This window comes from Podarcis tiliguerta (assembly GCF_965153285.1).
Source record: "Podarcis tiliguerta genome assembly, chromosome: 2".
Taxonomy (NCBI): domain Eukaryota; kingdom Metazoa; phylum Chordata; class Lepidosauria; order Squamata; family Lacertidae; genus Podarcis; species Podarcis tiliguerta.
Genome location: NC_139535.1, coordinates 116,268,982 through 116,279,060, shown reverse-complemented (window position 1 = coordinate 116,279,060; position 10,079 = coordinate 116,268,982). Strand labels below are relative to the sequence as shown.

At 45.3% G+C, this 10,079-nt stretch overlaps 1 long non-coding RNA gene across 1 annotated transcript in view; it reads left to right on the top strand.

The window, feature by feature from the left end:
- LOC310671810 overlaps positions 1-10,079 on the top strand; it is a 56,900-nt gene that overhangs the window by 21,050 nt on the left and 25,771 nt on the right. The gene's annotated exons all lie outside the window — the stretch shown is intronic.

Genomic DNA, 10,079 nt, shown 5'->3' with positions numbered 1-10,079 from the left:
TACACAGCTCACTACTCATTCCTGCCAGTCTGTTCCACCCTTTCCCCTTCCCCACATGCACACCTTTTCTAAGCTTTAATCTATAGATCTAGTCATCCAGACTTATAAATGTACTGCTGCAGAATTCTCCAGATCAAACAGATTAAAAACAAACAAGTAAACAACAAACCATTTTTCAAATAAGAAAAAAAAAAATAAAACAATTTGGCTGTTCAAAAAAACAGCACATAGCAATCCTAAGCCTAATCACCTGTGGGTTAAACCACAGAGCCTAGGGCAGAAGGTCGACGGTTCGAACCCCCGCAAAAGGGTGAGCTCCTGTTGCTCAGTCCCAGCTCCTGCTGCTCAGTCCCAGCTCCTGCCAATCTAGCAGTTCGAAAGCATGAAGTGCAAGTAGATAAATAGGTACCACTCCAGCGGGAAGGTAAACGGCGTTTCTGTGTGCTGCTATGGTTTGCCAGAAGCGGCTTAGTCATGCTGGCCACATGACCCGGAAGCTGTACGCCGGCTCCCTCAGCCAATAAAGCGAGATGAGCGTCACAACCCCAGAGTCGTCCGCGACTGGACCTAATGATCAGGGCTCCCTTTACCTTTTAGCCTAATCACAGAAAAACTCAAATATCAACTTACCTATATAAGCATTTAACAGAGTCCCAATAACATTTAAATGCAGCTGGTGTGTCCTCCCTCCAGTCCATGTGTGCCAGTTTAGCATGTGCTAAGCTTAGCTGCATGCATATAGATTAGCAGTCATGATAAACGCATTGAAACGTGACAAGGACTGCTTACACAAACCTTTTTCCTATGATCTGCATCAGATTTGAATCCAGCCATGGGCCATCATGCATCCTAAGTACTGTTAGCATTTACAATTTGGACCAGAAATAGGCCAGGTGCTGTACAGTTCAGCTGTTTAAAACCTTTGAAGTCAATTAAAGTTAAACAGTGCAACTTATCATCTACGATAAAATAAAATAAAATCCTTCTAGTAGCACCTTAGAGACCAACTAAGTTTGTTATTGGTATGAGCTTTTGTGTGCACACTTCTATGATGAGACAGACTGAGGCAGCTGCCTCAGGTGGCCGACGCTGAGGTGCGGGGAGTGGACAGAGCTGTGTCATGTGGCCTGCCCTGTTCCCACTGTGCTCGCCTGCTGCCCTCAAGTGCAGTGGAAGAGCCGGTCCTTTCACCCTTATTGGAGTAGGATCTACCTGCCAATTCACTTGGCTTCTGTATGGGCCTGTCATTCAGATAATGGACTGAAAGCCCAGGGGACAGTACCACTGTGAAATGCTTAGATGAGAGATCAGCTGTGAATTACAGCGGTACCTCTGGTTATTAACTTAATTCATTCTGGAGGTCCGTTCTTAACCTGAAAGCGTTCTTAACCTGAGGTACCACTTTAGCTAATGGGGCCTCCCACGGCTGCCGTGCCACCGGTGTGCAATTTCTGTTCTCATCCTGAGGTAAAATTCTTAACCTGAGGTACTACTTCCGGGTTAGTGGAGTCTGTAACCCGAAGTGTTTGTAACCTGAGGTATTTGTAACCCGAGGTACCACTGTATATGTAGGGTTGCCATATTTTGAAGAGCAACAAAGAGGACACATTTGCCAACTTCTAACTATGGAACTCTGCCTATTCTCATCATGAAAAAGAGGACATGTCTTGGAAAAAGAGGACATATGGCAATGCTGCTCTAAGCTCCTCATGGGCAGTCAAAGTAATAAGTAGGAAACTTTATGAAGATCAAGAACAGGGGTCAACAAACTTTTTCAGCAGGGGGCCGGTCCACTGTCCCTCAGACCTTGTGGGGGGGCTGTACTATATTTTTTTTGGGGGGGGGGATGAACGAATTCCTATGCCCCACAAATAACCAAGAGATGCATTTTAAATAAAAGCACACATTCTACTCATGTAAAAACACACCGATTCCTGGACCGTCTGCGGGCCGGATTTAGAAGGTGATTGGGCCAGATCCGGCCCCTTACCCATGATCAAGAATAATGGCACTGAGGTGTCTTCCATTTGGACCATCTTCTAAGGCAGCATGGCCAACGGCATCTTCGTTACAAATTCCTGCTTGAAATGCCAACTTGCTCGAGCATGACTCCATCGTGTCTTTCTTGCCAGTCCCATCTATGTGTGAATCTCCCTTTCTGTAAATCGAGGGTGGCAAATAAGACGCTTCAGTCCCTTCTATATGATCCTTGGGGCTCTCTGCAAGTGACGTCCTCGTTGAGTGCTTTTACATGGCAGGAATGTGTCTGTAGCTAAACTTAAGGATGTATAATTCTACTCCCACCTGCCCTTTGCTATCCTTGTCTCTCCATCCCCCCCCCCCGTTGTTTATTAAGCTTCTTGGGAGCAAGCGCCAACATTTTTATTGTGTAAATGCAAGACACAATTGATGCTAATGGTACTGTATAAACAAAAGTAAATGAAATTATTACTGCTACCACCATGCAAATTAAAAGATCACTTGGAACGCACTATTTTTAATTTTTCTATTACATCTCTAAGACTAAAATGAATCTCTTGACTGTGAATCCTTAGTCCTGAGGTTGTAATAAGCCACCAGACTTTCCCTTCTTTCTTTTTTTGGAGAGGAGGGATGGAAAGGGCTAAAGTACTGGGTGGGGGAGCCCTGGGCCTTTCTGTCCCTGGGGAACTCTCCTAAGCCACACCTGCTCCTCAAGCACACCCTTCACCCGACCTACTTCATGTTCCCCTGAGTGCTTTTTGCCAGGCTGGAATGTGCCCTTGGACCTTGGTGATGCATCTTGGCATGTAAGAAGTTCTTCACCTCCGAACTGAAGTTCCCCAGACACTGAAATTGGTTTCGTAGTTCAGTGCCAGGCCTGGCCAGCAGGGGCTGTTGCAGGATCGACTATTATGACACATCTATGATATAGAGGTGTTTGCATGTGTACAAACACACACACACACACACACACACCCCTCTGGCCTGAGAAATGCGCAAAGTGCTCCTTACGGGTAAATGCATGCCATGTTGGTCTGTTTGCCCCTTGAAACAAAGTGCTGCCTGTCCGCAAATCTCTACCTGGCATGCAGAGCAGAAGGCAGTTGGGGGCTTCCCTTTCGTCTCTTCACGAGTGGGCAGACAGCCCTGTGGGGCAGGCGCCATGTTTTTCTCACAGTCCAGCATCCCTTCCCCTTCTATTGATTCCCTCAAATGTGCCAAGGGCGCAGCAGGACAGATCACTGCTAACAGACAAACAAAGCAAGGCTTGGACTGTTGAACTGCCCCTTGCAGGGAGGTGACCTGAGGAGAAAATGCAGGTGGGGCAGGAAGGCTGATGGGGCAAATGGTTCAGAAGGGTAGCCATAATGTGCTTAAGCCCAAACTGTGAGCCAGAAAGGGGCATTTACATGATGGCCTTCAGCTTGGCTTGGCCAGACCTGCAGGTCACCCTGGTTGTCAGTGCTTTGCCTTTGCACCGCCACCTGCAGTTCAATTTCAAATTGAGTGGCAAAAACAGGTCACCTGGTGTCTGCCTACCTGTCAAACTGTGGAGGACAGGGGAAGAGAATGATCTGTACGGTTACTCATAAGTTTAAAAAGAGACCGGTGACAAGGAAAGCGTCAAAACTGAATGGAAGGGCTACAATACATCCCCTCAGAAACAAGTGTGATGTGATCATGTAACTGAAGTAAACAGCAAATAGATAATAATATTATTTTGATAATGTATTAAGCTTTAATATTAATATTATAATTACATCACTTCCTACCAAAATAGAGATTTAATTTTTTACGAAGTATAAAAACCAGTTGCATAAATAAATATTAAAATATAAACACGGTCACCCATAATTAAAATATACCACAAAACACTACAATGAAAATACAATAGGGTGCAAGGCAATACAAAAGATTGAGCAACATACAAAAGATTTTGGAAAACTTACGACTGCTGTCTTATACCCACTTACCTGGCTATAAGTGCCATTCAAATGAGCAGGGCTTGCTTCTGAGTAGACATGTATAAGAATGCTTTGTAAGAGTCCATATGGAAGATACTGTGGCAATTGCAACCATTGTTTCACAGGTGTTTTCTTTAACTGCTGGCACAAACTCCCTAGAATTAGTCTAGTCAATTCATGTGCACAGGAGCATACTACTGCTTGTTTCAGAGTTGTCGTAGAATATGAAATAGACCTGGAGATGCAATATAACCAGCACATCATATCACCTAGTGACCAGGTAGGTAGATTTATGTCCATAGCAGCATCTATGTGCATGATACTTTACAAATAACAGGCTTGATGGAGGCCTACATGTGGGGCCAGAGGGTGGATGCAAATTTGTTACCTTTGTGGTTATGAATTTGTTTTTACAGAAATCAAATGTGAGCCAGTATATATGGAAGAATTAGGTGCTTCCTCTGATGCCACCTTCTTATGCTCAGAAAAAAAGGGATTACTTTGCCTGACCATAATGCTAAATGCAGCAAACAACACCTCAGTATGCAATTTCAACAGTGGCGTAGCGTGGGTTGTCAGCACCCGGGGCAAGGCAAGTAATTTGCGCCCCCTAACCCGTGGATTGGCGCCCCTTAACCCTAACCCCCAGATGTTGCGCCCGGTGCGGCCGGGCCCACCTGCACCCCCCACGCTATGCCACTGAATTTCAAGCCCCATAAAACAGGAGCACAGAACAGCAGCGGCAGAGGAGCGAGGACATCAGCTCAGCCAAAGGTAGAAAGGTGCACTTTGACGGTTGGTCAAGAAGGCATACCTTTTTGCCCTGAACTTTGGATGAGTCGTTTACGCCATCCCTCCTCCTGCATCGCTCTTCAGTTCCATTAATTTTGTCATTGATCTTGTGCTTTTATTCTATGATTTAAATATAATTGATGCTTGTTCTATTTGTGATACTTTTGTAAGCTGCCGTGGGATAAACCAGGGAAAGGCAGCCTGGAAGTACAAATAATATATAAATCTAAGCAGGAGTAAAACACACCGCTCCACTTTTCAGAACAGCAAATGTGGGATGTTTCTAACTTCTGGTGGGATTTTCTTTTCTATAATGCGCACGCAGGTACTTCAAAGTAGTGGCTGTGTACACACCATGCATCCAAAGTGCATTTAAAGAACACCCCCACCCAAAAAAAATCCTGGGACTTGTAGCTTACCTCACAGAGAGCTACAATTCCCAGCACCCTTAACAAGAGTTCCCAGGACTCTTATGTGTGTGTGAATGAAATGTATGGTTTCCATGCAGCCAGTGGGCGCTTCCAGATATTGCAGATATTCCAGAATTTGCAATCAAAGCGCTGGCAACCGGTCTATTTATTGGATTTCCCTTGGAAAGGATAAATCAGGATTAAATGGGGGCAGGAATACAGGCTGGCATTTTGACACCAACAATATAATGTGGATGCGGGGGGGGGGGGCGGAATTTGCTTGCATGCAAAGTGCATATCCCATAAAAAACACCATTCTGAACCTTTGAGAATATTTGACACCGTGACCTTGAGATACTTGCTGGAGGTGGGCTTCTGACTGTCTGCTTCCCTGCTGTCCCCCATTTAGTCTTTATTTATTCAAACATATCTTTGCAAACTTGAGGGGACAAGGTTTTTCAGAATTCTAATAAGCCCCAGGGTGAACCGTATTTTATCCCCCTGACATGTTTTATTGCATGAATAACTTAATGTGACGAGGAGAATGTGTCTGTTAATGTGCACTGGAGGACAACCGACAGGTAGCTTAGGCAAACTGCACCTGCCTGAAGCAGCACGTCCAGGTTGATTTTCTTACATATATATCCTACTGTTTTTCCACTCTGGAATCCAATGTGGCATACATGCGTTTCCAAGAGGTCTCCCACCCACCCAGGCCTGAAAGGTGCTGGTCTCATATACTTTCAGGCCACAACCCTGGACCACCAGAGAACACCTGGTGTATTCACAGTGAAAACCTCTGCCATATGAGTGATTAGAGGGTCCCAAAGTTCAGTTTCCTGAACCTCCTTGCCTCAGATACTGCAAAAGTATGTAAAACGCAACACATTTAAAAATACAAAAGCAGCAGCTATAAAAAGTGTAATAGCAGCTCGGCATAAGAGAATGCAAGAGTTTGCAAACAAACTACCGTATTTTTTGCTCTATAAGACTCACTGTTTCCCTCCTAAAAAGTAAGGGGAAATGTGTGTGCGTCTTATGGAGCGAATGCAGGCTGCGCAGCTATCCCAGAAGCCAGAACAGCAAGAGGGATTGCTGCTTTCACTGTGCAGGGATCCCTCTTGCTGTTCTGGCTTCTGAGATTCAGAATATTTTTTTTCTTGTTTTCCTCCTCCAAAAACTAGGTGCGTCTTGTGGTCTGGTGCGTCTTGTAGAGCGAAAAATACGGTATATTCTTATTCTTATTCTTATTCTTATTCCTGTAACTGGCTGTAGCGTGTCTCCTTATAGAATCATTATTGCACAGCAAGGATAGACTTGCCTGGGAAATAACTGCCTTTTGATTTTGGGATGCACAAGGGCAAAGTGAGCCAAAAAGTGTGTTTTGATTCTAGCCAATGCCCATAAACGGGTCCTTTTACCTGGGAGGGAAGTCAGGGGGTTTAGTCAGCCATTACCACCACTTTCCCTTCAAAGGCAAAGTGATCACGGCTTGACTCATAGCCGTTCCATGGCTCTAATGGTTTTAATGATATCAAGAGGCTTGCATGAAACCTCCAGGAATCCTAACGCCCTCTCTGGTTGCAGAGCACCTCCTACAGCCTGGGGGGGGGGGGGGCGCAAATATTCTGATTCAGTACCAGAGGCTATTGTCTTTCGACGTGAAGATCCCCCATCTTGTCTCTGCCCCCCTCCAGCTCCAGCTCTCAGAAGAGGCTGCCTCCTTCCAAGGTGAGTAAATATTAACTCCTCCCGAGGGGAGTTCTGCACCTTTGCAGCATGTCTTGGCACATCTGTTCCAGCTGCGGAGCCACATGGAATTCAGCAGAGAGGGGGGCAGGGTGCCTTACTCAACCCATCACCTGGGAGGGTGTCTGAATGTATCCAACCTGCCATCTGGGTGTTTAAGGAGCATGTTGTTGGACAAGCGTTATGAAGGGCATCTTGGCAGCAACAGCCCTTTCCAGAAGTAGCTCTATTAGGACGTAAGGAGAGGCGTAAGGAGACTGCGCACACGCTATAACTTTAAAGTACATTGGAAGCATCTACTTCCTCAAAGAATTCTGGGCACAGCAGTTTACCTCTCTGAGTTGCAGTCCTCAGCAGCCCTGAACAAACTACAGTGCCCAGAATTCTTTGAGAGGGGAAATGTGCTTTCAAATGTGCTTCAAACACATAATGTGCACAGAGTCAGAGCTAATGTACTCAGCTCAGAGCAAACATAAATACATCTGCAATTGAGCCTCAGGTGTCATAAATAGGTATAGCCCCTCTTACAACTTGCTTCATTCCATTATAACATGAGTTGTCATCAGCTAATGGTCCATTTCGCTTGGGTTAACCCTTCTTTACAATGTCTGGGTAGGGGTTAGGCTTCAAAGAAAAGTGGTTTCTGCAACGCCAGAGCTCCACAGAGATCCTGAGCAGCCTGTGAGAAAAGCCAAAATAGTTTGTTTGTGCTGAGGTGGCATTCTCTTGTGCCGAACTGCTATTATACTTTTATAGCTGCTGCTATTGTATTTTTAGATGTGTTGTGTTTTACATGATGATTTTCAGCTTGTAGTGTTTTGAGTTTTTTAATCTGTTGTGAGCTGGCATGAAAGGCAGCCAACAAACAAACAAACAAATAGGTGGTGGGATTTCAGCAGGAGAGTTCTATTTTTGGCATAGAAGCGCACAACATTTGCCCTCCGAGGCATCTGCTGTCTGTGTGCCTCTGCGCACGCACATTCTTTTCTGACAAACAATTAACGTCCCAGGTTCCAGGTGACCAGCATAGTGGGGGTCCCTGCATAGCCTATTTGCCATTAAGCCTCATTCCTGCCCCCGCGGTATGGCGCTTGGCTCCCAGTGCATGTTTAGCCACAGTAATAGCAGTGATGCCACTGGGCCACAGGCAGCAACATCCCTCCAGCCTCTCTCCTCAGCACTTCTCCAAACCTATCCTTTGCTCAGGGAACCTGCAAGTTAACTCAAGTCATCCCTTCTCTAAGAACCTAAGAAGAGCCTTCCTGGATGAGGCCAACGTCTCATCTAGTCCAGTGGCCAACCAGATACTTATGAGACACAGGCAGGCAGGATGTGAATGCAACTGCCCTCTCCCTGTGGGAATGTTCAGGGAGGCAGAAGAGGATATATTGTTTGATTATATCCTTCCCAATTTGTGTTAACAAGTTCTACAATTTAGCAGAGTAACATTCCCCTTTTAAACTTACACAGCGGATAGGTTTGCCAGGCTTGTTTAAGCCTCTAAAATAAGTTTCCTGGTAATTCCCCTTTTATTCCCTCCTAAAAAGAAATAGACACAACACAGTCTTATATAAAAGTGCAAAATAGTTTACTCACTCATTCTGTTCACAGGTGGATCCCAGAAGGCAGACTTAAGTTACAGAATATATACTGTACACCTGGAATCTATCCCATAGGGAGATAGTTCCTTTCCAAGAGAGCATCTCAGGCTCGACAAAAGCAAAATGGAAACGAGAGAGATGTGATGGCCACTCCTGTGCTTTTGTTACCTGCACAGGTGAGGTCATGCCCACCTCTGGTCACATGTAGAGAAAGTTTGTCCCAGCACAGGAGGAAACAGGAAGTATATCTACTGGCTGGACAAACATCCCTCTTCATGTCTAAACATGTCCACTCTAGGAATGTTGTATTTGACTGCTCTGTGTTTCACCCCCCACACTTGTGATTCCCAGCAAGTGGCACCCATCATGCCGCCTTCCAACCGTGGAGGTAGAACACCACCATTGTGGATGGTTGCTAAGTCTGTCCAATGGGAGGAAGGGAGAGCAGCTCCTGGATGCCTGAGCCTCTTATCTATCCACCAACGGTAACAACAGAGCTCTAACGCAGGCTGAACACTGCACAGATCTATTCAAACCACAACATGCGGGCAAATTCCAGAGGGGTAACCATGTTAATCTGAAGCAGCAGAGGAGTCGGATGGCGCCTTAAAGAGCAACAAATGTTTCTCAGCCTAAGCTTGCATGACGAAGTGGACTCTGCCCCATGAAAGCACCCAATAAAAAACAAAACACTTTTGCTGTTTTTGCTGCAGCCTGGTAGCCATTTCAGATTCATTGGCACAGAATGCAACCAAGATGTGCCTATGAAGAAGAAATCTGCTCTCTCTCTCTCTCCAGAACCCAGTACATCTGTCTCAAGGTCGGTAGTTGATGTTCCAGCACCCTCAACAGTGTTTTAAACTGCAAAAACGAGATGGCCAGGCTACGTTTCTCTGGAAAGTACACACCCTTATCCCTAACATCAGATAAGTGATGGCTGTTAAGATTGCCACACTTGTTTTTTGCCCTGTTTCTGGCTGAAGAAAGAGACGCTTTTCCAGAACAGGAGAAACTGAATGAAATTTGGATGAATTTCTCGGTAAGGGTACACTGCATTAAAATGTCATGTGTATTGATGGTGCTACAGAAATAATCAAACATTATATATACACTGTGGGATCAGATCAACCTCTGGCGCTTCCAGACTGTATTTTGCAGGAAGGATTCAAGGGCCTACTGCATGGGTAGGCAAACTAAGGCCCGGGGGCCAGATCTGGCCCAAACGCCTTCTAAATCCGGCCCGTGGATGATCCGGGAATCAGCGTGTTTTTACATGAGTAGAATGTGTCCTTTTATTTAAAATGCATCTCTGGGTTATTTGTGGGGCATAGGAATTCGTTCATTTCCCCCCTCCAAAACATAGTCCGGCCTCCCACAAGGTCTGAGGGACAGTGGACCGGCCCCCTGCTGAAAAAGTTTGCTGACCCCTGACCTACTGGGAAAGTTAGCTTTGTGCCATTAAAATAGATTAAAAGGCTCTGTTGCCTTTTGTTTTTCTAGAATAAAAAAAATAATTGAGAGGTTAGGAAAGTGAATGGGAAATGCAGTGAATAATGTGAAATGAATGAATGATATATAAA